General features: G+C 36.9%; 1 protein-coding gene across 1 annotated transcript in view; it reads right to left on the reverse strand.

Moving 5' to 3' along the window:
* The window catches only part of Grm3 (glutamate metabotropic receptor 3), a 215914-nt gene that overhangs the window by 34853 nt on the left and 154827 nt on the right, over positions 1-26234 (reverse strand). The window lies entirely within an intron of this gene.

Raw genomic sequence — 26234 nt, forward strand, 5'->3', positions numbered from 1 at the left:
TTGTTATATAATCATTATCTTCTGAAAGAACCTAGTATATTTGGGATTAATACTCAAATCATTGTGTGTGTGTGTGTGTGTGTGTGTGTATTCTGGGCCGGAGCTTTAAGGCAAGCACTGTACCACTTGAGCCACAGCTCCACTTCCAGCTTTTTGGTGGTTAATTGGAAATGAATCTCATGAACTTTGATTGGACTGATTTTGAACCACAATCATTTGATCTGAGCCTCCTGTTTAGCTAGGATTACAGATATAAACCACTGGGAATTGAAAAATAGAAAATATTTAAATTTGATGCATGTAGCGAGTTCTCAATATACAGTGCCTTCTTCATTTATTTGAAAAATCTAACAAGGTATTAATTCCTGTTACATATTTAAAAATAGGTACTTTCTTACCTCTCTACTCAGACAAGATAGTTGAGATCTTGGTATAAGTCTTATCATGCAAATTATCACATGCTTGTGTTTTATCTGCCCAGTTTCCATTCTCCACTCTCATGCCATTTAAACCCTTTCCATATGTTATGAGACAGACACTTTCCCCACATCAAAAATTTCTCCAAAAGGGTATCATTATTGATCAGGGGAACTGAGATATAAAATTAAATCACAATAAGAGTTCATACATTCATAGATTCATTTTGTAGAAGTCTGAATGTATCGTGCACAGAACAAAAGCCTTTTTTCTAGTAATTATATTTAATATAATGATTTGAGAACAGATAACTTTGGAATGGTGGAAAATATTTGACAGTCTGGAGAAAAATTCCCAACTCTAGGTTTACTCAGAACTTGGCATATATCACCCTTATATCGCTTACATATTTCATTCTAACTTTATTTTGATCTCAGAGTAACTTCTGTAGTCTGGGATACTCTTATTTTCCCCTAATTTTTCAAACCATAGCAAGTGCTTTTCATTTTAGAGCTAGTAATGGACAACATTGGAAGGAGGTGAGATGGCCTGGGATTTTGGTGGTCACATGTTGGAACATCGTATACCTTTGATCCAGCGTCCTTGAGTAATTACTCTACTTCAGAAATGGTGGTTTTCTCTGGCTGCTGATCACAGACATTGTGATGTGTTTGTGCCCCTAGGCCTGCTGGGAAGCATAGCATTAGCCTCACCTCGGCCTCTCCATCTTTGATTGTTGCTGCTACAGTGGTCAGTTTTCAATACCTTCAAACATTTTCAAAATTGTCACTCAAGTACTTCTTTTGTAGGCTTTAGGATTTATGATTGTCTTTCTTGAACGCACTGTATGGTAACTCATTTGAAGCATAAGGAGCAGCATTTTTATGACAGCAATTGGAATGAGTGGAAAGTCCTTTATACAAAACCTTGCTTGCTAATGTGTGGTTTTTACAAAGAAGAAATTTGCAAAAATTGTTTCAGAATAAAGGGAAAAGGTAAAAAAATGATTTTTTCTTTAGACTTACTGCTTCCCACACATGCATAAAGACATACAAACAATGACAGCTCTTTCTTTCTTTTTTTATTTTCAAACTATGAATTCAGCAAATGACATCAAACATTTCCAGCTGTGATAACTGTCGTATAAAGTGAAATGTTCTTTCAAGTGGAGTAGTTGGAACTCTTTGAGCAGCTCATGGGGATATATTTTATATTATCACAAAGATGTCTGAGATAGATGCTTGGGATCATTATGGGAAAATAGACAGGGGTCTTAAGTCTTCTCTGTCCAGTTTTGACTAGAGGTCTGGTCATTGAGGTAGGAACATAACACTCAGAAGAGAAGCTTATGGTCAACAAGTACACCAACATGCCCAAAAAGCTCACCCACTTTGCAGAATTTGTAGGATCAGATCTTTCTCTTTCATTCCTAATTGTTGTATTCACCTTCTCAAATTTTGGGTATTGCAGAGAAGTGACATTGGGACAATTGGCAAGATTATACCTTTATTATTAAAGAGTATTTTTAATCTACTCTGCCATGTACCTTCTTTGAGTTCCTTGCTTTAATGATATAGAGAGAAATCATAGACTATGTGGATAGTTTTTTCTGGATAAACATCTTTTTGAATGTGTACTATGTATCTGCTCCCATGTTTTGTGTGTATCATCATCTGACTGAATTTAATCCAATGAAGTTTGTCCTTATTGACAATTTACAGATAGAAGAACTTGGTATGAAAGACATTAAGTCATATAATTAGTAGTGTGAAGACAATTTTGAGGCCTACAAATTTTAGCATTAAAGTTTCCAGCTATCATATACTCTCTCCCAAGTTATTCTGATTCTTAGATCTTCCATTCTATTTACATGCTCATTCTTCTTAGTGCTTTCCATTGGCTGTGAGTCAATCTACTGTAGTTATGATCACATGCTGATTTAGTTGTCTTAAATGCAGAAATCATGTCAATATATTAATATAATAGCATAAGAGCCACATAGTAAGCTTGGCAATAAGTGCTTGGTGAATGACTGGGAATGACACTTTTTAAATCAGGAAAACAGACCTTTACATGCAACTTAAGGATTCCTATAAATAGACCTTTTGTGGAAAAAGTCATTTTTTGTCTCTGTGGAAAGTAGTGATCTATAATATGTATAAGGCTCTGGTCTTCAATATGAAGTCATGACTAAGAAGGCAAGCTCAGGGATGTGTGTGTGTGTGTGTGTGTGTGTGTGTGTGTGTGTTGCATTGTGTACTTTAGTAGATTCAAATTCTCTTTCTGGCCCTAGGGAACATAGTTGATACTTGCTTTTTTGGTATGAATGGCTTCTAGATAAGTTTAATATTATTGTCTTGAGCATCTTATTTATTAGTGTTACCTTTTGAGAGCATATTTAGGATTTATTTTTTCAGATCCCATTTGTCTAACCAATAATGAGTTGGATTCCATTACTATCCCATTTTCTAAGTTAGCTGAGGACAACTAGCTTTATGTCATTACAGAGAAAGAAATTTCTCAGCGTTATATCTGGTGTCTTATCTTCAGCTAAAATTCCTACCCTACCCTGACTTTATGTATTCTCATGCTGTGGTCAGAATGATTTTCCTAGAAACTATACTTTTGATGCCACTCTCTTGATCAAAACCCATTAGTTCCAATAGAACTTGATTATTTCTATCTCAAAACATGTACTGTATTTGTTTCTGACCTCAGAATACTTGACATTCCTTTTTTATCCCATTTACTTGATCTCACCTCAATACAATCATTTATTTACCAGCCATCTAGTAGATGACATTAGCCTGGTAAGCTCTAAACAATACCAATTCTGGCAAGTGCCATTATAAAAAAATCTCAAAGAAGGTGGAGGTAGTGGTTAGGTAGTGGTTCTGAGGATTCTTTAGATAGCATGATATCAAAGACTTTTTAGGGAAGTATTTAAGGTGAGTTTAAAGATTAAAAGAGTTAGTCAATTAAAGTTCTGCAGGAAGAAGATTTTTATGTGGCAGGAACACAAAGTACAGTTTTGAGGTTGGAACATACTTGTGTTTGATGGACAAAAGAACACCAGGTTAGTTGATGCATGTATAGAATAGAAAGTAATGGAGAATATGTATGACACTTATGATTCTAATTGATCGAAAAATGAATAAATGAATTCCAGATTGTAACAAGATCATCATACTGAGAACATCTGAGAAATTTTTCCTGATCCTTGCAGTGACCTCCAGCCTAAATGATGCTTTAATTTTCTGTAATAGTTACATGAAAAGTGATAAAGTAGGCCCAAATAGCTCATCATACTCATTACAAAATGATGGGCAGCAGATCATAGTACTCTATCCAGGAGGGAACTGGGAAGATGACTGAGCTCTATTTTCAGTTAATTTTATATTCATAAATAAAATTGAAATTGTAAGTCTGCTTTGATTCACTTCATTGAAAATGAAAAGGGAGTACCGAGTATTTCCCCAAAGGAAATCTAAAACTGATATAGCATCGAAGGGAATGGTGTTCTGCTTCACTTTCAATAATGTATCATCTTATAATTTAATAGCAATCCTGGGGAGATGTATTAGAAGGAACATATACAGCATTTAAAATTCCTTGGAGCACAATTCATACTTTTAAATCATCATGATAATTACTGGATAATGAGGAAGCTTAAAATTACATTTGATCTACATGTTGACAAGTTTCTTTCACTTATATTCACAAATTCAGAAAAGACTAAGATATTTTGTCTTTTTTTTTGGTTTCACTTACGTTATCAACTTTTCCCCTCATTGTCTTTGTTGAGAAATTCTTCATCTTATTTCTTGATATTGGAGTAACTCAGGTTCTACTCTGCATCCTTTATTTTTTGAGATAGACTCTTGCCATATAGTTCAGGCTGGCCTTGAACTTGAAATGTTTTTGCCTCAGTGTCTTGAGTGTTGGGATTACAGATGTACGCCACCATATCAGACTATTCTGTGCCCTTTTCTCTTTCTTCTGTGCACTCTTTCCATAAGTGATCTTGATTTATTTCCTCCCAGTTTAAATACATTAGTGATTCCCAAATTAGATCTAATTTAGAAATTATAAATATTGGTGACTAATACTTGGAGGTAGGGGTTGATAGGTGTTATCCACAATTATATAAAAAATGCTTGATGCCTACCAAGACAGGAGTATTGCTGAAAGGAAATAAGAGTGCAGACAAAATAATAGTACTTTGGATGGGAAATGCTGTATTTTTCTTGATTTTGTCATTTGATTACTAAATGCTTCTGCCGTGCTGGAGTGCTCATTCCCCAAATCCCAACCCTCTTTCAATGTAAAATTCAAATGTCACCTTCTTTACTAAACCAGTATAACCTTCTACATAGAAATGATTGTTCTCTCTAGGTACTCATGAAAATTTGACCTTTCTTAAGGTCTTACTGATTTTAACAGTGGATAAGTTAATATACAATATTAAATATATCCAGAATATAGAAAAAATGTCTTTTTTTGGCTATGATGTGTTCAGTGGCAAAGTGCTTGCTTAGCAAGTACGATGCCCTGACTTCCATCCCCAGTATCAAAAGGGAGAAGACAAAAAGATGGTTAAAACAATCCAACAAAAGCTTCTTTTCATTACTTCAGTCTGAAATATTTTTAGTCACTAGATCATTGCTCCTTTTTTGGGTATGTTGTTTTATGCGAGTTGGAAGTAGATATAGACTGAGCATGTTTTCTGATTACAAGGGGATTTGACTACCTATAAATAAACATTTTATCCTGATTGCTCAGGATAGTTCTAGTTTGTGCAGGCTCTGGGATAATTATTCACCTCCTCATTCTCTGCTTCATTCAAGTATATGTTCACCTTATCTCTAAGATGAATCTATAAAGGTATACAACAGCAGAGTCCTTGACAAATTTCAAAATGCTCTGAGCTCAGTAAAAAGGTGTATAGTGGTATAGAGTTGTACATGATATAAATAATTTCCTCTAGAATGTATATTTGCATATGATGATGGAAACTTGGCACCTTTATTTTCTTTTACGTGAAGGTAGGTTCTGTTTTATATTCTTATAGGTTTTATTTATTTTCTTAAGTACATCATGTTACATTTAGATAGGGATATAGCTCAAAATTAAGCATACTGACTAAAGGTCATCCCTTGTAAGGGTTGACAAGTTATCAAAAGAGGCCACTGGCATTTGGTTGTAATGTAGAGATTCAGGAAGCTCCCTAATTAGTCTTGTCTACATCAGAGTTTCTAAAAGCATTTTTAGCAGCGTAAAATTCCTATAAGTATATACATATTCTGGTCGGCAGGGGGCGAAATTGCAGCAAATTGTTCTTTTCTCCATTGCAACCCAACCTCCTTGGAAATTAACCATCAGGTTTCTGCCAGAACCTGCCACATTCAGGGTGAAATATGATGCTGTTAAAATAAAATATAAAGGTTAAGGAAAGAGCAGTAATAAGTCCTAAATTGAACATAGGTTTCATGAAACCACCTCTAAAAGAGTCTAGAAATTAATAGTCCATAATATGATGAAAAACCCTAGCTGACATCAAGAAACCTCTTGCCTTCTTTTTAAAGAATTCTCTTTAATGCATAATTCACAGAGTCCATGAAACATTCTGGGAAACTTTTGGATGGATATCAGCCTTTTAATTCAAAATTATGCACTCTGGGAAATGTCTGGCACTGAAGGTGGCAAGCCTACTAGGTAATTTATACCAGCAATCAAATTGCAATTACAAAGGAGATTAAAACATGACTTTAAGAGCCTTACTCCACCCTCAGGGCTACTATCTATTTTGTAAACATAGCAAGGGAGCCTGTAATTAAAGGAAACCTGTAATTAAAAATTTTGACCCTCTTCAGCTTTGTTAGGGTGACACAATGAAGTCTGACAGAAAAGAAAACTTCATTTCCATAGTGTTGGACACCTGACTTTATACCTTTAAGAGGGTGCATTTCTTCTAATATTGTCTGCTCAAACCTCTAAGTAATTTTTTAAAGTTAATACTACTTTTAATTATTAGTAATAACTTGAAGTATTTTCAGAACTGCCACTAGAGACTGAACATAGAGGAAGCAAGTGTGTGTAGGCTGTGATGAAGGCATAGCCATTACATTTAGAATGCAAACTTCAAGGCATAGGTATTACCATAGGTATCACCATTGTCAGTTATTATTTTTTGATCATGGTAAGCAAGTATATAGGCACCTTTCCCTGACAATTTTTAAAATAGCTATCTATGCTGGAAAATTGGAAACTCAAGTTAGAGGGCTAGGCAGAATGATGATGTAGTGAAGAGAATCTTAGCAATTCCCCACCCCCCCTCCTGGTGCATTTATCTCCAGATCCCCATTCTCCATGTGTGCTCCTTCAACATTTTATCTTCATAAAATTCAGGTTGATATGACCTCTGTGTCTTGGGAAGTCTTGAATTGCTCAGGTATTTTCCTTAATGGAGGCATGAAATTAACATGATAACATGACAGGTGATATAACTCCAGACTCCTTGCCATCATGACATTGTTCATACGCATTGAACCTAACCTCCAGAACTTTAATAGGCACCAAAGTGTAGCCTGTTACTACATATCTGTGTGGTAGTATATGTTTTCACTATTAAACTTTCTTCAGTGCTTAACTTTTGCTTTATTAATAACTTTGATCATAGCCAAGCCAATATGATAAGCTGACTCTGAAAGATTGGTCATACTCATGTTAGCAATGCTTTAAAAATGAGGCTGGATAAGAATTCGGAACTATGAGGTAAATAACTGATTTAATTATAAGGAAATGTGGGCCTAATTTTAAAGCTATTTAATTCTCCTTCCTTGTAGAAGCTTGCCTCACTTTTGAACAGATTGAGAGATTAAGATATCTTGCCTGATGCCAAAGATGTTTCATTTCTAAAGACCCGTGAAGCTAGAAAAGTGTTTTCAGAGACTCGGAAACATAATTAATTACTGAGTTAGGCCCTTAGAGACAGGAACTGCTTAAAGCCTGATACAGACCTTTTATCTAGTTAATTAGCTTTATAAGAAGAATTTTGCACATTTAGCAGATGAGTATAGATTTTATTACTTGAAACACAATACAATTTATTTTTATGTTGTATTTTTAAATTAGAGAAAAATAATCTTGAACTCTGAAATCACTCTAGAAGTCATGATAATAATGAAGGGCACTGTGGATTGAGATCATTCTCTCAGCTGCATTGTATCTCTGAAGTAAAATAAAAATTTCAGTTTGATGCCTTCCACATAGACCAGTTCACCAAAGGTAAAGGACTGTGGTTTTCCAGAGGAGTTCAGTTTTTTATTGTAGGAGCAAACTGGTTTTCTATATCAGTGAATTAGGCTACGAGTTGTTTATAAATTCCTTTGCTTTTAAACCCAAAGTGATGCTGAGGAATTGGTACCTACCATCCCACCATTTTCATCTCATATGAGATGGTAACTATACTAACCATTCTACATGAAGATTTGCTGGGATGAAATGACCCCTGCTGCTCCTTGCAAATGCCATGGGAAATTTCTTTGTGGCTACATTCTTCATCACCTGGATGCTCACTTTGATTCTGGTTAGATTCTAATAGGCTCTGAGATCACTGAACCATCTGTGTCTTGAAACAAAGTCTTAGCAGTAAGATTTTTGCTGGGAGTATGTTTTATATTCTTCAACTCAATTCTAATTTCTTCTTGTTGTTGTTTAAACAACATCAGAGGTAATTACTGATTCTCAACCACTATTTCCAAGGTAGTCCCTTTTTTTCTCCATTATGTCTTCTTATCTCTTGATGTATAGCCACACTAGAATGAATGCACAGGTCTGATGATGAGGGAATCTCAGACACTGATCTGCAACCAAACCCTCCAAGTACTTACTCATATTGAAAAATGTGTTACTGTTCTTTGCACTTGAAAAAAATTATCTTACATTTTATTTCTTTTATTAATTATATATATTTTTTATTACTGCTAACATTCTCATTTACTTTATCTTCCACAGACCCCAGGAAGACAATTAGCATTAAAAAAACTGGAATGAGCTCTAATCCTAGCACCTCAAGAGGCTGAGATCTAAATGGTTCAAAGCCAGCCCAGGCATGAAAAGCCATGAGATTCTTATCGCCAATTAACTACCAGAAAACCAGAAATGGAGCTGTAGCTCAAAGTAGTAGAGCACTAGCCTTGAGCAAAAAGAGCTCACAGGCAGTTCCCAGGCCTTGAGTTCAAGCTCTGCAACTGACAAAACAAAACCAACCAACCAAACAAAAATACAAAATGGTTGTGAATCTAATAACTGGACACAATATTAATACTTTCACTTGATTGGGTTGTGTGGGTGGATCAGATTTTGCTGACCCAGAAAAAAATTGAGTCTTTAAAAGAAACTATTATATGTAAAGTATATATTTTGTATCAATTGATAATTATCATTCTATTATGTGACATTTATATTACATAGATTATATGCCTCTGTTTCCCTCATTTAGCAAGTATGTATGATGGATTATGAATGGGACAAGGAAGGGTATAAGGTTGAATTGGATAGATTATAGGATTCCTAGCACTTTATATATTCAATCAAAAAAGCATGAGCACTTGGACTAAATTATCTTGAAGTCTACCATAGTTATTGAAATTTGGTCAAGGAGGAGCTCTTTGGTGGGCATTCTATATAATGAAGATATATCAAGAGCATGATTTAGGATTTGAATGGTATTTGTCACCATGTGCACCATGTAGGTAATAGAGTGTCATCCAAACTGCACTGTTTATTCATTACCTTAAATGCTTCTCAAATAACACTTCTAGAGGGGTGGAGAAATTTCAGGAAGGGAAAAAATAATCATTCACATAGCATGCTGAAGCAAAAATGGTTCATGGAGTGATTTAGTTGCTTTTATTGCTCCTTTTAGGCCTGGGCTAAAAATGGCTTAAAGTTCAAAAGTTGATTCTTTATATTAGCAATCTGAGAACAAATTTGAAAAGACATAAAGCTAAATGGTTTTATCCCCCTAGCACTTCAATGAACCTTTATTGTTGTTGCTTATCATGAGCCTTTACTCTAATAATGATTCTGATGGCACCTCATGTGCTGTAAACAAATGAGTTACTGTCAGCTTCTGCTCTTCTTTTAAGCTCACATTTTCCTTATGGTGAAATTTACAGGAAAATACATCTGGACAATTTTATTCCGAGCTCCAATCAAATAGGAAGAATGATACTCTGGCCCATGTTGATTAAAGATGACCCCACAGGACAAACACAGTGTGGAGTAGAGTAGAAATAATCCACTGTTTTAGTGGTACAGAGAGACACAGTGAAGAATGTACTCCACGGTGAATTTTGAAAAATTCTAAAAACATATTCCAACGGGTACATGTGTGTGTGTGATATGTGGAAGTGATGTTATATATGTATTTGTGTCATAGTTAACATATTAACTAAAAATCTGCTAGAAAAAGAAGGCTTTTATCAAAATACATTCTTTCATTTGATATATATGCCATAACTGAGACCCCAAAAGCTGATCTGATTGCCCTGGACATAGAGTGATCTTATGTCAAAATTTGGGGCAGAACTTCTCAGTACCTCCTATCACTTAGAGTTGAACTCAAAATCTTTACAAAGTTCTTTAAGACTTGGACCTTGCTACCCTTCTGACCTTGCCTCTTCCCTTCTCTCATACTCTCTACCCAGCCACATTCATATTTTTTTTAGTTTTCCTGGAGGATATGCAGTAGGATTGCACCTCAGACCTTGTCAGACTTGCACGAAATGTTCTCCTTATGTGTTTCCATATGGCTCATTCCATCAGTTCCTTCAGATGTCTCTTCATGGGTCAAGCTGTCAGTGAGATAGCTTCTGCCACATGATATAAAAAAAAAGACCCCCTTGCACACACACACACACACACACACACACACATACACACACACACACACACACACACACACACACACACACACACAAACAGAGCCCCCTACCTAGGACCCCCTTAGTACCCTTGCTTTATTGTTCTCTATGGCAATGTTTCAGGATGTGCTCTGCTATATACTTACTAGCTTCTTCACAGAAAATAAACTATAGGTGGGTGGAGGTTTTATGAGATTTCATTGCTTACTGCCTCAGGTCTGGCGCTGTGACTGATGCAGGAAAGGTCTACAGTTAATGTCAGATGACTAGATGATATTTCCCTGGGTCTTCAAAATCCCTCACTAGACCCATTTTCTTCAAGAGTGCAGCAGTGTGAGTGCCAGGTACATGACCAACCTCTTTAAATACAATCAATGATTCCAACCCTCCTCTAATCAGAAGCACTTTAGTTATACAAAAGGCAAGGAGAAACATGCCAAATTGATGAGTTCTGTCTGGCACTCAGCTTGAACTCCCTGCTTTACTTGGCTTTTTTGCTCATACTTGTTTTATTTCTAAGATGTTAGAAGATGGATCCTAGATTAGCTCTATGATTTGTGGCAGTCCAGAGCCCTGCAGTGTGGAGCTAGAATGAATATGAACCCTCATGATTCCATTTCTCCTACCCTTATTGGTGTTTATATTTTTCAAGACTTTCCAACACTATATATATAACCATGGTGTTTTTGGCCTCTGCTTTATTAGATATGAGTCATGCTTCCTGTTATCTTGGATGTTGAGGGGACATATTACTACACAATCATCACAAGATGTGAATTTCATTCTGGGGAGGATTCTTTCTCTTTGAGTTTGGGGGAGGGATGCTACATCTCCCATTCTCTATGTTTTCATGTATAGAATAGTAAATAACATCAACCTGACTTAGTTCACAGAGCTGTGCTGAGGATGAAATGCAGTGTGCTTAAGAGTAATTTAAAAATGATGATGTGCACATATGCCGCCATAACTATTCTTGGCATCTGAGAATTCTGAATTTTTGGCAATGTCTTTGTTATAACTTCTTGACCGAGTGAGAGTTCTTGTAAGGAACCATCAAACATGAGGGACATGATATTCCTGGTTACATTGTAATATGGGCTATGGTAAATAGGGATACACGTTCACATTAAGGGGATATTTGTTCAATATCTGTGGTCTAGTAGCTTGGATGAACAAATTTAAATTATAGATGGCATTAAAAAGTAGAAGGCTACAACATGAGTCTCTTGTTTTCTTAATTCTGTTGCAAAATAATTAATCTCACTTTATTTTCCTTCCTTTTAATTTTTGCATTAGTACCAGGGCTTGAGGTCTCTGCCTTGATTGGAATGTTTGCTTGTGACTGGTTCTCCAGCATTTAAGCAGTACACTTTGACTCCTGGCATCAAAAAGTCTTGAGGTTTTGTTGCTCAGAATGACTCAGAACCACTTATCTTTGCAAATTTGAGAATGTTCCTATACTAAGCCTCATTTTAATGTAAAATAGAGGGAAATAATATCCATCTCTACATGAAGACTGTTGTAGATATTAATGAATAAAGCACATATAATATCTATTGTTGGGGCTGGGAAGGTGGCTCAGTGGTAGAGCGCTTGCCTTGCATGCATAAGGCCCTGGGTTCAATTCCTCAGCACCACATAAGCAAAAAGAAAAAAGTCGGAAGTGGCGCTGTGGCTCAAGTGGTAGAGCGCTAGTCTTGAGCTGAAGAGCTGAGGGACAGTGCCCAGGCCCAGAGTTCAGGCCCCACGACCGGACCCCCAAAAAAACCAAACAAACAAAAAATATCTATTGTTGACTCTGTTAACAATCAGTAAATTCTAGCCTATTCTCCTCTTCAGGTTAGAACTTGGGTGATTTTTGCTGAAGTTCTGGATGAAGGTGACAGGTCAATGATAATTCACAGGATTTTTGAAAATGTATATAGTTTTCATTCAAGGGGACTGAAAATGCATAATTTGGCTCATTCTATAAAATGCACTCAACAATTTATTACTTTTTCTAATTTCAAAAAGAATTCAGAATTTCACTATCTTACACACAAATAAAACACTTGAAGAGTTATAAACATGCCTGTGTGGAATGATATGTTTAGCTATAAAATCTTTTTCTCTTCCCTTCTAATGAAATCGTGGTCAATATTTAGCACTGCAACTTGAGGAAATCTCTCCTGATACCTATCCACCATGACCTGTCTTTGGGACTACATACTGTGTCACTTAGACCTCTCTTAAGATGCCAATGATGAACTGGCTTGTAAAAGTTGTAAGAATCTTGTATTGCCCTTACTAGTTGCTAAGGTACTTAATGATTTTACACAGTTTTTCCTCTTGTTTTTCATCTGTTCTAGTATCTGACATAGACTCCCATTAAATATTAACAATTTCTCTGAAAAACTTTAGAATGCTATTATGATAGGTTCATATGCACATGCCACCATAAATCCATTCCATCTTAAAAAATATAAATGGACTAGCTTCATATAATTGTTTCCAATTCTAGCATTCTCATGAAGAACAAATTTATGTTTGTTGTAGATTATGTCACCTGTACCTGGCCAATTCAGGGATAGAATATGTAATTTGTCAAAGAATCTAAATAACTTCAAGTAGTAATTAGCCAATTATTCTCTTACCCTTGTATGGAATAAACATATTCTACAATTAAAATGGAAATAATGCTCCTTTTTTAATTATCTGCCTGATGTAATGTGCTCAATTAACTTTAAATTCATTTATCACTGTTGAAAATCTTTGTTGTTTACTGCTTAAGGAAGAATGAATGAATGTAAGAATGGGCAGATATCAGGTTGGTATCCATGGCCATATTGTAGACCATTCAATCATAGGTTCGGTTTAGTGAGTTCATATGCTACGGACATAATTTTGTAGTTGAGATGTTATTTTGTAAGGTATCTTACCCCTGTGTTAGTAAAACTCTTTATGCTCTTCTTAAGAGAATGAAATATTTGAATATTTTGAAATGTTCTTAGTATAACTTAGTATAACTATAAACAGAAGAGCTACTAAGCCAGATGCTAATGGAATGCCTGTGTTGCTCAGGTACAGTGTGAAGAGCTGGAGAAGAAATTGTGTAGAATGACTATGTAACCTTCCTGCTACTTTCACACAAAGTGAATAAAGTATACTGAGAGCACTTACTGACCATCCAAAGGGGCAAAAGGCTTCCTGGCTTTAAGCTGTCCTCAGTGACTGTTCTTGAGGTTACTGTATCAATATCTTTCCTTAATCATTACCAAGTGCAGTGTTGAAGCTTTAAGGGATTATACTAGGTTTTGTGGAAGTTTCTGCAGTGAAATCTGGAAAGAACTGATCATATTTCCTTGCTCTTTTAGATGACAATCTTAGTGTGTTAATATTCTGTGGAGAAAATCCTTGTCTTTTAATACATGATTGCTATCCTGATCAGTAACTTTTCAGCACTTTGAAAACACTTCCTTTCTCTATGCTACAGATTTTTCTGTATCTGTTGAAGGCATAGCAATACTACTGCATACAAAAAAAGGGGAAAATAATGTATTTTCAACTCAACTGTGATGATGTTCCCTGAGATTAGAAACTTTTAGAAGACTAGATTGTGATCAAATAATACAGAATGTCCAACAGGTCAGTAATTGATTTGAACCATAAGGTAGTTTGAACAGCTTTGAAAACATGCCAAAAATATTTTCTCCAACCTCCAGACAGGTTTGTGAGTGATGTTTCTGTAAATATACCATGGTGTCTAAAAGTCTGGAAAACATAAGGTAATCTTAGTTTTATTGTTCTTTTATCTGATCAGCAAGGAGATAGAAAATATTTCTTTTATACTTCCTTGGGGATGATTTTATTTTCTGTTTCATAGACAGGATGGCAGTAAGAATATATCAAGATAAGTGAAAGATCATGAAATAACACAAATAAGAATAGTAACTATAATGATAATATTAACAAAGAGCAGCATCCAAGAGCATAGGTCAAAGGCACCCATTTTCCACTACATGATCTTAAAGAGGGAATCATTTCTCAGGCTTTTAAGACATCGAAGCACAGAATGCACAGTGCATAAACAAATAAGTAAGCATATTAGTGCTGCCCTTTGAGGGTTTAAATCTTATTCTTGTGACCCTAAGAAGCTGGCCAGAGAGAAAGAGGAAGAAAGAAGTACAGGATATTTATCTTTATGTTTTGGAAATGCTTTTGATCAGAATTGCTGGAACAAGTTTCTGTCCTTTTGTGGGAACTACAAATGTTCCAGTGGAGGAAGCAAGATCAAGAGCAGTTTGCTCTTTCAGAGACTTCAAAGTCCATTCATCTAAAGATGTGGCCATTACCATTTTGGCTTCCTCGCTGCGCCTTGGACGGCCCTGTACTTTTCAAGAGGAAAGCCTTACTGTGTGGAGGCCAGCTAAAATGTATTCCTTGGAGTGCAGTGTCCCAGAAAATCTGCCCTTTCTAGCCTGTGCTCTGTGATTATAGTTCCAACCAGGAGTGATCTTTGTTCCTATTGGACAAGTCAGACAGAGAGGTGAACTGTCCAGTGAAGCTGGACTACCCATTTTCTACCTCTGCTCCTTTCCCAGACATGGAGGGTTTTAAACACATGAACCAGGATGGGCCATATCCAGCTTCTTCTTATCTCAGTTTATGGTAACAATAAACAAGAAAAGGGGAAAAGGAAAACAAGCAACCAAGCAAGCAAATAACCAAGTGAAATAAAATAAGCCTGGCATAGGTCTGTAACCTATCGGTCCTATTATTCTCAGAAGTCCATCAGTTACATGAAGTTCCTCTGTTTGCTGTTAAGTTGAGTTCTGGGACTAAGATTTATTTATGGAGTGAGAATCTCTTTCTTTTGGTAGGGGTGAAAGATATACAATAATTTCCAATTGAAAACAAAAACCAAAAATAAATCAATAAAAAGCCTAGGGCAATACTTTTATATTATATCGTCTAGTAATCCTGTCTTTTTTCTTTGGGGTTGTTCTTAGGATGAGATGCTTGTTGTGTGTGCTCCACAAGGCAAGCACTGCATCTTTCTTCTTTTTCCTAGGTCCTAGGTCCTAGCCTAATGTCTAAACATTGGTAGAACAAATGACTAAGTCAGGACTTTGATAGTTTGCTCTGTTGCCTATTCATTGTGTGATGTGGGATAAATGTCCTCTTTTGTCAACTTCTTGATTTCTCTCTTCTCAAACATTTTTTAGCCTATCCCTGAGATCCTACAGAGATTCCAGAGATTATGCCCACTCAGTATCTTGGGGTACACCTGGAGTAATATTCTGTAAGTAAGAGCTGTTTTTCCCCCTTTCAGATTGAGTATATTTTAGTTACCACATCACCTTGACAGTTGAGCTACTTTTGTGTGCTTTGGTAAGTGAAGATAATAATGCTGATACCCTAAATTTCCACCTCTGTCAAGTTGAGGAGTAGGCACAAGCTCATCTTTGAAGTTTATTGTCATTCTATGGGTTTATTCTACCCTTCTGAGACAGGTCTCAGAATGAAAAGTGAGAGAGACTGTACTACTCTGTGAACTGCATTTCTTTAGAGGTTTAGTAGTCTTCTCTATTTCTTTTGCCTTTAACTGCTTTGTGAAGTTTAAATTTCCCTTTTATATGATGATCACATGGAATTTTATTCAAAGCAGTTTTGAAAAGTCACATAACACCAAACAATTTTAATAAGTAGACTTTACGATGCTGGATGATATAAACTTTTCACATGGATCCATTCTAGTAACTAATTTTAAAAATTAATGCTTTCAAACTTGTTCTTTTAAAAAATATTCCAAGATTTGAAAATTTGGGTGCTACCTTGCAACACTATTTGATAAATAGCTAAGAGTATTGAAGGAATACAAGAGGGAACACAAAAACAAACATATCTCAGACCTTCTGATTGATTGCAATTCCTTCAGTAAACATTTTGTTAATATCAAATGTGTCCTAGAAACTGCAATCAGTATTTGGGATCAAAGATCTCAATTCCCAGAGTCTTTGTGTCCATATGAAAACAACACTGAACTCAGCAATGAAGATTTCAGTTTTGCCCCTGCCACTTGTTTGATGAGTGATCTTGTGCAAATGGCTTTCCATTTGGAGTCCTTTTCTATAAGCAAATGATATCTCTTTCTATACACCAAAGATATTTGGTTTAAAATTGAGCTAAAAGAGGTTTCTTAAGAAAAAGCAAGCCATTTCAGAACTGAGTTACACAGTGAGTTTTCCCCCTGATATTCACTGAATAAAAATATATATGAAATTTCATGGAAGAGTCATATAACTATTGATGGATTATTTTTCCATTCTTCTATCTTCCAGTAAACATTTATATAATGCTTGTACTATAACAGAAACAGTATTGGATATTTGTGATCTGAGATGATGTATGTTCTGTGCTTTGAAAGTATTCACAGCTTAGTAATAGGGATAGGGACAAAAGGTAAGTTTGAGTGGAAAGTGCAGTTCATAATAAGCAAATGTTTACTGAGTACCTATTACACTTTGTATCTATCAGTGAACAAATTTGATAATGATTTACGCTTTTATATATTTTGTATTCTAGTATGAGGATCAAATAAGGAATAAACCTGGTAGTAATGAATGGTGAATATGACAGAACAGAAATTTTGGGGGGTAAAAATAAGTATAGCAGGTTCAAGGGAAATGGGGCACCTGTGGTGGGATTTGGTCAAGAAAAATGGATGACCAATGAAACATGTAACACATATTAGTGAGATATGTAATATTTAGATAAGGGCCTGAAGGAGATAAGGAGAATGGACAGGTAGAAGGATGTGTTGGAAAGAACATTAGAGGCAGAGAATTGGCCAAGAAAAGGCTCTGAGTCTGGAAACAAGGTGACAGGAGTAGAGTGAAAGAGAAAAGAGTAAAGATTAATGAAAGTTGTTAAGAAACCATAATCAGCCAGGAGCTGGTGGCTCAGGCTTCGAATCCTAGCTACTTAGGAGGCTGAGATTTGAGGATCAGGGTTCAAGACCAGCCCAGGCAGAAAAGTCCGTGAGACACTTATCTCCAATGAACCACCCGAAAACTTGAAGTTGTGCTGTGGCTCAAGTGGTAGAGCACTAGCCTTGAGTGGAAGAGCTCAGGGACAGCGCCCAGGCCCAGAGTTCAAACCCCACTGCTAACAAAAAAGAAACCCAAAAAACAAAAACAAAAAAGGAAAGAAAAGAAATCATGGATACACAGATGAATGGATAAAGAAAATGATATTTCGGAGCTGCAGCAATGGGTGGCTCCTCACTCAGCGTGCCAACTTTCTGCAGATTTTAAGCAGAGAAGCATCCCTAAACTGAAGAAAGCGCTCAACACCAGACCTACGGAAAGTTAGGAGGGAAACTGGTGATGACCCTGGAATCCGGCAAGCGGACCCCAGCCCCAAGCCACCTTCTGGGCCGCTATGGAGGATGAGCAACCTCAGCAAACACTGCCCAGCCATTGCAACTGCCAGAAATTGGCACCACGGGGTAAGCACCCCAAAATCATGGCTAGAGCCAATGTAAGGTCTCGTACCAGCAGCGGCCACAGGATCCCCATAGACCCTGGCCACCTCCCCAGGACATCACAGCCACAGCCAATCCCTAGCCCCAAAGGCTGACTGCCCTGCTGACTGGGCGCTCTGCCAGGACCCGCTCCCTCCCTGGCCCCCACAGTCCAGAGCTGCTGTGGATGGCACCACCCACCAAACTAGGTAGCCTTCAGATGCCCTCAAGGCTGTCTACCGCCTCCCACCACCGCTGCTGCAGCCCAGCACGGCTGCTGCCCACTGCAACCCACTGTCCCAGGCTCCACCTGGCCCTCCCAGCTGAGCAAGACTCCCCACCCCACAGAGTGAGACCCTTTAGCTGCTGCAGATGCCAACCCCACCACCTGGTCCTGCCAATGCCCACACCCTCCCACTGAGAAGCCATCAACACCATCCTGGCTGCCATAGCACAGGGTCTGTGGTCCAGTGCATGACCAGCTTTAGATCTTGTGAGTAACCCAATTGTGTCCACTCCCTGGGGGTGGCAATTCTCTATAGGGTCCCAAAGCCCTCTGACCCAAGCCCCCCTCCCCAACAGGAGGGATCACATCAGAAGTGAACACAGATGTAAGCTCTGTTCCTAAATCTCCTGTGGCTACCTGGGAAAGCCTGGGAACACAACTCCACGTCTATGATAGCAGACTACAAATCCAAATCCTCCCAACTCCCCGCCATCAGGCCTGAGAGTGAGATTCTATATAGCAGTCACCTTCCCTTGTCAAAAGGCCATCTGGACCCAAGCAAGCCACAAGGAAAGCCAACTATTGCAAGACATACAAGGTTTTAATAAGAATCGACTTAGAGGACCATGTGGGGACTCAAGCTCTCCCAAACAAGCCAAGAAACTCACACTTTATAGTTTTTCTTCCACTTTTCTATTTCCTAATTTTAATTTTTTCTCTCATTCTTTGTTTCTCTCCACATTGTACTACTACTATTCCATTAGCTAACCTGTCTAGTTCTATACACAAAGTAAGGCCTTCTATGTATGTAAAGATAATAATTACAGGAATTAGATTAATCAACTTTCCAATACTCTTTCAATAAAACTTTTTCTAATATCAGCAATTCCCCCAAATATATATAATTTATTTTCTTATTTTTACCTTGATTTCTAAGCTATTCCTTAATCTTTCTTCAAATTATTTTCTATCTCTTACTCTCTGAAACAAGGTATTCTTTTCCTACTACACATACCTCACATCTAAGCTGTTCTTATACCTCTACTATCATTATTACCAATTTTTCTTCTTAATTTAAACTCATATCTCTCCAATCCTAACCCTTCATTTCTCCATTTTCTTCAGTCCATTGAGCCTTAATGGTTTATAACTGAGCCAACTTGGAGTCAGTTCCACTTTGACTGAGTACAAGAGGCCCATCTTGTCAACACTATGGTGAAAACTACTTAACAGCCAAACCCAAATCATCTGACAAATTACAAGTATATGTATACTCCACCCAGGAACCACAACATCCCTCTCCAAGAAAAGAAAAAGAGAGCTAAATAGGGAACCACCTACTCATAATTTTGAAACCCTAAGTTCTATACATCGACATGACACCGGGTTGGCTCCTGCCCTAAAAGACAATCCTATTGGAGTGGATCTTGTCTCCAAATGGGTAGAACTAACTGCAGAATGCCAGAATCATGGTGAATCAACTAACCCTAACTCCAGCTCCACATAAACAAGCTATGGAACAGTCCCAGAATGACCTAGAGGATAAGGCTCAAGATATTTTAAAGCATGGCTGGTAAACCTGCTGGATGAAAAGGTGGACACCCTGCACAGGGCTATAGGAGAACATGACGAGGCCAACCAGAAGCTAAGAGAGGGGTTCATGGACTCCACAAATACAAAGATAAAGGAACTCCAGCAGAAGGAGAACAAGTCTAATGAAAAATGGAGACCCAGTTAAAGGAATTGAAAGAGAAGACCGAAAACCAACTCCAGGAGGGAAGGCAGTCCAATCAAGACTTAAAACCTCAATAAAGAGCTGGCCACCATTAAGAAAGACCAGCAAGAAGGAAGGGAGATAAACAGCAAAATAAAAAGCCTTGAAAGCAGAATGGAGAAGCAAAAGAAAGAATAGTTTAGATAGAAGAAGATAGTTTAGATTCCATAGAGAAAGAGCACACAGATATTCATAACAAAACTAAGAAGCATGATAGATCATTGCAGGAGCTACAAGATACAATCACAAAACCTAATTTGAGACTAATAGGTTTTGAGGAGAGCCTGGAGAGGGAAGCCAATGGATTAGGAAATATATTCAGCAGAGAACTTTCCAGATATACAGAAGGACAGGCCCATCCAGATACAAGATGCTTTTAGAATCCCAAATAGACCAGACCAGAATAGGACATTACACAGCCACATTATAGTCCATACAGGATCAATAGAAACTAAGAAAAGAATTCTTAAAGCTGTCAGGGAGAAGAGAACAATCACCTGTAAAGGTAAGCCAATCAGAATAACCTCAGATTTCTCAGCAGAGGCCAGGAAAGCAAGGAGAGCATGGAATGAGATATGACATGCCCTAAAGACAAATAACTACCAACAAAGAATAAGAATAATTTATCCACCAAAGTTTTCATTCATAGTGGAAGGACAAATAAAAACCTTCCACAGCAAGGAAAAGCTGAAACATACATCACTACCAAACCAGCTTTAAAAGAAATGTTCAGACGTTCTACATATAGAAAACAAACAAAAACAGGATTGGCAGTGAAATGGCCCACAAACAGAGAACCATGTAATCACAGCCAGAACAGTCAAGGCACAGCCTCCCCACCCCCAAAATGGATAAAAATGGCAGGAATAGACAAACACCTCTCAGGCTTAACTTTCAATATTAATGGACTTAACTCTCTAACTGAGCAACATAGATTGTCTGGTTGGATCAAAAAGCAAGATCCTTCTATCTGCTGCCTTCAAAAGACATACATTGCCCACAAAACCAAACATATTATGAAGGTAAAAGGCTAGAATAATATCTACCAAGCAAATGGCCTCCATAAACAAGTGGGAGTTGCAATCCTAATCTCAGATAAAATAGACTTCAAATTAAAATTAGTGAGAAGAGATAAAGAAGTTCACTCTACACTAATTAAGGGATCTCTCCTTCAGGAGGATATTACAATTCTAAGTATCTATTCACCAAATAACAGAGCACCCAAATTTATCCACGAAACACTACTTTCCCTCAAATCTCACATAGATCCAAACAAATTAATTGTTGGGTACTTTAACACACCACTATCCCCACTGGATAGATCAACCTGACAAAAACTCAACAGATAAACCTCAGATCTAAACAACTGCATAGATCAACTAGACTTAATAGACATCTACTGAATATTTCACCCAGCAGCATCAAGTTCTTCTCAGAGGCAAGTTTATAGCTCTGAGTTTCTACATCAACAAATTGGAGAGATCTTAAACCAAACAATATAATGAGGCACCTTGAAAAAGAGCAACAAGCTAAACCCCAATCCAGTACATGGAAACAAATAATTAAAATTAAATCAGAATTAAATGAATTAGAGTCCAAAAAAACCATAGAAAAAAATCAACAAAACAAAGAGTTGGTTCTTTGAAAAAAATCAACAAAATTGACAGACCCTCAGCAAATCTTATCAGAAAAAAAAAACACAGCCAAATAAACAAATTCAGAGATGGGAGTAGAAACATCACCACAGAAACAACCAAGATTCAGAACATAATAAAGGTACTTCGCAAACTTTTATGCTAGTAAGTTTGAGAATCTGGAAGAAATGGATGAATTTCTAGCACATATTGACATCCCTAAACTAAACCAAGCTGATTTAAATCAGCTTAGCAGACCCATCTCAAGCATTGATACAAGCAACAATAACATCCCTCCCACCCAAGAAAAGCCCAGAACCAGATGGATTTACAGCCGAATTCTACAAGGCCTTCAAAGCAGAACTCACACCAATACTCCTCCAACTCTTCACTGAAATTGAAAGTGAAAGTTCATTACCACACTCTTTCTATGAAGCCATCATAATCTTCATCCCAAAACCAGTCAGAGACTCATCAAAGAAAGAGAACTATAGACATACTTCTTTGATGAACATCGATACAAAAACTTTTCAATAAAATTCTGGCCAATTGACTTAAACAACTCATAAAAAAAATCATACACTATGATCAAACAGGATTCATTTCAGGGATGCAAAGCTAGTTCAATATATGCAAGTCAATTAATATAATCTATCATATCAACAAGAACAAGGATAAGAACCACATGATTATGTCAATGGATGCAGCAAAAGCATTTGACAAGATCCAACACCCCTTTATGATGAAAGCTCTGGAAAAACTAGGAATCCATGGAACATTCCTCAATATAATAAAGGCTGTGTACGACACACCTACAGAGAGCATTATACTTAATGGCGAAAAGCTAAAGCCATTTTCTCTCAGTTTAGGAATGAGACAAGGATGTCCACTCTCTCCACTTCTCTTCAATTTAGTGTTAGAATGCCTATCTAGAGCAATAAGACAAGATGCAAACATAAAGGGGATCCAAATAGGGAAAGATAAAGTTAAATTCTCCCTCTTTGCAGCTGACATGATCTTGTATTTAAAGAACTCCATGGACTACACTTACTCAAGCTAATCTGAAACTTTGGCAAAGTAACAGGGTATAAAATAAACGCTCAGAAATCAATGGCTTTCCAGTATGCCAATAATGAGAAGAGTGCGGCTGAAATCAGGTAAACAACTTGTTTTGTAATAGCCCCACAAAAAATAAAATACCTAGGAGTTAACTAAACAAGTGAAGAAGGACCTCTATGATGAAAACTTTAAAAACCTGAAAAAGGAAATTAAAGCAGAACTAAGGAAGTGGAAAAACCTTCCATGCTCTTGGATTGGGAGGATTAACATCATGAAAATAGCAATATTGTCAAAGGCTATCTACAAATTCAATGCGATACCTATCTATATCTCAACCTCATTCTTCAATGAAATAAAAGAAGGAATCCAAAAATTCATATGGAACAATAGAAGACCCCGAATAGCAGAAACGATCCTTAGCAGAAAGAATGGTGCTGGAATAATATCAATACCAAATTTCAAACTCTACTACAAAGCCATAGTAATCAAAACAGCTTGGCACTGACACAAGAATAGACTTGAGTAGGGTACTGCATTGTTGGTGGGAGTGTAAACTTGTTCAACCACTTTGGAAAGTAGCATGGAAGTTTCTCAAAAGACTCCACACAGAGCTCCCCTATGACCCAGCAATCCCACTTTTGGGCATTTACCCAAATAATCACAAACAAGACCATACTAAAGCTACCAGCACAACTATGTTTATCGCAGCATTATTTTACCTTAACTAAGATCTGGAACCAACCCAGATGCCCCTCAGTAGATGAATGGATCAAGAAAATGTGGTGTATATACACAATGGAATTCTATGCCTCCATCAGAAAGAATGACATTACCCCATTTGTTAGGAAATGGAAAGACTTGGAAAAAATTATGTTAAGTGAAGTAAGCCAGGTCCAAAGAAACATAGGTCCCATGGTTTCCCTTATTTCCAATAACTAGTATATGTCTGAGACAAGCAGAAACAATCAGATAAGTTGATGTTAGGCAAAATGAACCCCAAGATAAGGACTCAAATGTTTTTTCTTTCTTCCTGTTGTCTTTAACATATTTATAAGATGATTTCTTTGTTGCTTTGTATGTCCCTCCCCCACAGTATAACCCCTGTTTTCACTGTATTTGATGTGGGTATAATTTGTGGAGGGGAAGGGAAGAAAACAATTGTTTATATAGGGATACAGGTGGACCCATTGTAACAATGAGATGTACAAGACGTTATGTCGAAAAACGAACTTTACAACTTTGATGAGAGGGGAGTAGAGGGGGGGGAGAGATGGGAAGGGATGGTAAGGAGAAACAAAGGATGAGGCAACAATGATTGATAAGAAATGTACTCATTACCTTGCTCATGTAATTGTAAACTCTCTGTACGTTATTTTCATAATAAAAAAGAAAAAGGAAAAGAATAGACCTGAGGACCAATAGAATAGAACTGAAGACCCAGAAATGAACTCACATACCTATAGCCACCTAATCTCAACAAGGGAGCTAAGGAAATAGAATGGAACACGGCCTCTTCAGTAAATGGTGATGGCAAAACTGGTTAATCACCTGTAGAAAACTAGAAAATCTAGATCCTTATATATCACCCAGCACCAGAATCTACTCCAAATGGATCAAAGACCTTGAAGTCAAAGCAGACACCTGAAAACATTATAGGATGGAATAAGCAGAACTCTAAGGCTCCTTGGAACAGGCTGAATTTTTCTTAATTAAAAACCCAGAAACACAAAAAATCAAAGAAAGGTTGGACAAATGGGACTGCATGATACTGCAGAACTTCTGCATGGCAAAGGACATAGCTAGCAAGATCAATAGAAAGCCCACAGGTTAGGAGAAGATCTAAACTAGCCATACAATGGACAAGGGCCTCATATCTAATTTCGAATTTTGGTATTCTCCATGTAATGCATTTTTCAATTCTCATTGCTGAGCCTATTTACTTGGCTGCTAGCTGAATTTTCCTCTATTTTCTATAGTTTAAATCTGCTTTTCACCCTCCTCCTCTTTTCAGAGATGGAGAATGACTAGCGATGTCTGACAAATTGAAGAGGCTAAAATAGGACTTTGTGGTCAGATCTGCACAGCCAAACTGAATTATCGAATTGAGACCAGTAATTGAACAAGACAGAGAAAGGAAGATACTTTTGTTTTATCTACCCAAATAATGACCTTAGTTCTTCACTTTTCTTTGCCTTTTAAAACTCAAGGAGTCAGATGAAAAGAAAATGTTTTAGTTACGTATAGTACCTTGCGTAGGCTCTCTAAAATCTTAGCCCTTTGTTTGAGTTGTTGATTGATGGATATATTTGTATTTTTATACTAAGGAGTAAGGAACAAACTAGAGTAACAATAAATATATAAAGATAAACAATTATATTAAGCACAATCTGAAAGGGGACTTCTATTGAAATCTCATTCGTCTTTAAGTACATTGTAGATTCTGTTTATGAATAGCTGAATGTTCATTTATATTTGAACTAAAGATATTCTTTCAATACTGACTCTATGGTTCCTGCTTAATTCATATTTCTGAAAATATCAGCAAAACTGATCTAGGATTTATCACTTGCTTTATTATGTCTCTATAAATCAATACATGTCTTAGAATTAAGGGCACGCACACACACACACACACACACACACACACACACACACACACACACACACACACAGAGCCTACTTTTCTACTTCCAGTGGTCATTTTAACAATAAGAGGTTGTATTCATCAGATGGATAAGATGGAATACCAGTTTAGTTGATTTCTACTGTTCTTGTCCCTCTTTGGGTAAAATGAAGAAATGAGAAAACATAAAAATGCATGAAGGTATTATTTGTGCTTATTTTCTAGGCTGTCTAGGACATGAGAATTCTGCAATAGGAGCAATAGGTACTCTTCCTACTACTAGTGATTTTATAGACTACCTGACTTCAGATGACATTTTACAAGGGGGACATGAGAATTACTGATTGTTCAAGTGATTGTATAATTTTAAGAATATAAATGGTCATATCTTAGATGATAAATAATGAAACCAACTATGCAGACTAAAATGTTGTTCTAGTAGTGGGGAAGAGGTTAGTAGAAATGTAGGTAAATAAAAGCATCTTATAATTCCAATACTATTGGCACCAAGATCTTTTGTGCTCCACAATATTACTTATCCAATTATATTTTGGGCTTAAGTAACAGAGTTAAGTTAATGATCTGATAGCATATGAATCTTACTAGGGCATAGAAACAGAATGATTTTGGTTAAATATATGATAAATAAAAAATATTATATTTAGGAATATTTAGAGCACATTTTAAAATAAAGAGGCAGCAAAATTCTCTTTGAATGCACTTGCATGACTACTGATCAGAATGACTTTGGACAGTCTTCCAATTTTTATATGCAGCCCCACCAGAACAAGTTTCATTTAATAATATAAATTGAGAAAATCCAGGACATTAAAAAAAAAAGTAAACAGAATAAGTGTATCTGAAAGTGAAAAGAAAGCTATCAGAGGAAAGGAAAGACTCCCCACTGGAAAAGAGGCTTCAAAGAGGAGTCTGATGGAGTCCTGTTGGAAGCTGGTTGTTAGAGTGTGCGGATGCTCTCACAGCTTAAGATCCAGAACTCTTTAAAACTCATAAAGAATGCTTCTATCATAGAAAAGACAAATTTCCACATCTCAAAGTCATCATGAT

This window comes from Dipodomys spectabilis, unplaced genomic scaffold (assembly GCF_019054845.1).
Source record: "Dipodomys spectabilis isolate Male_0828 unplaced genomic scaffold, ASM1905484v1 ptg000089l, whole genome shotgun sequence".
Taxonomy (NCBI): domain Eukaryota; kingdom Metazoa; phylum Chordata; class Mammalia; order Rodentia; family Heteromyidae; genus Dipodomys; species Dipodomys spectabilis.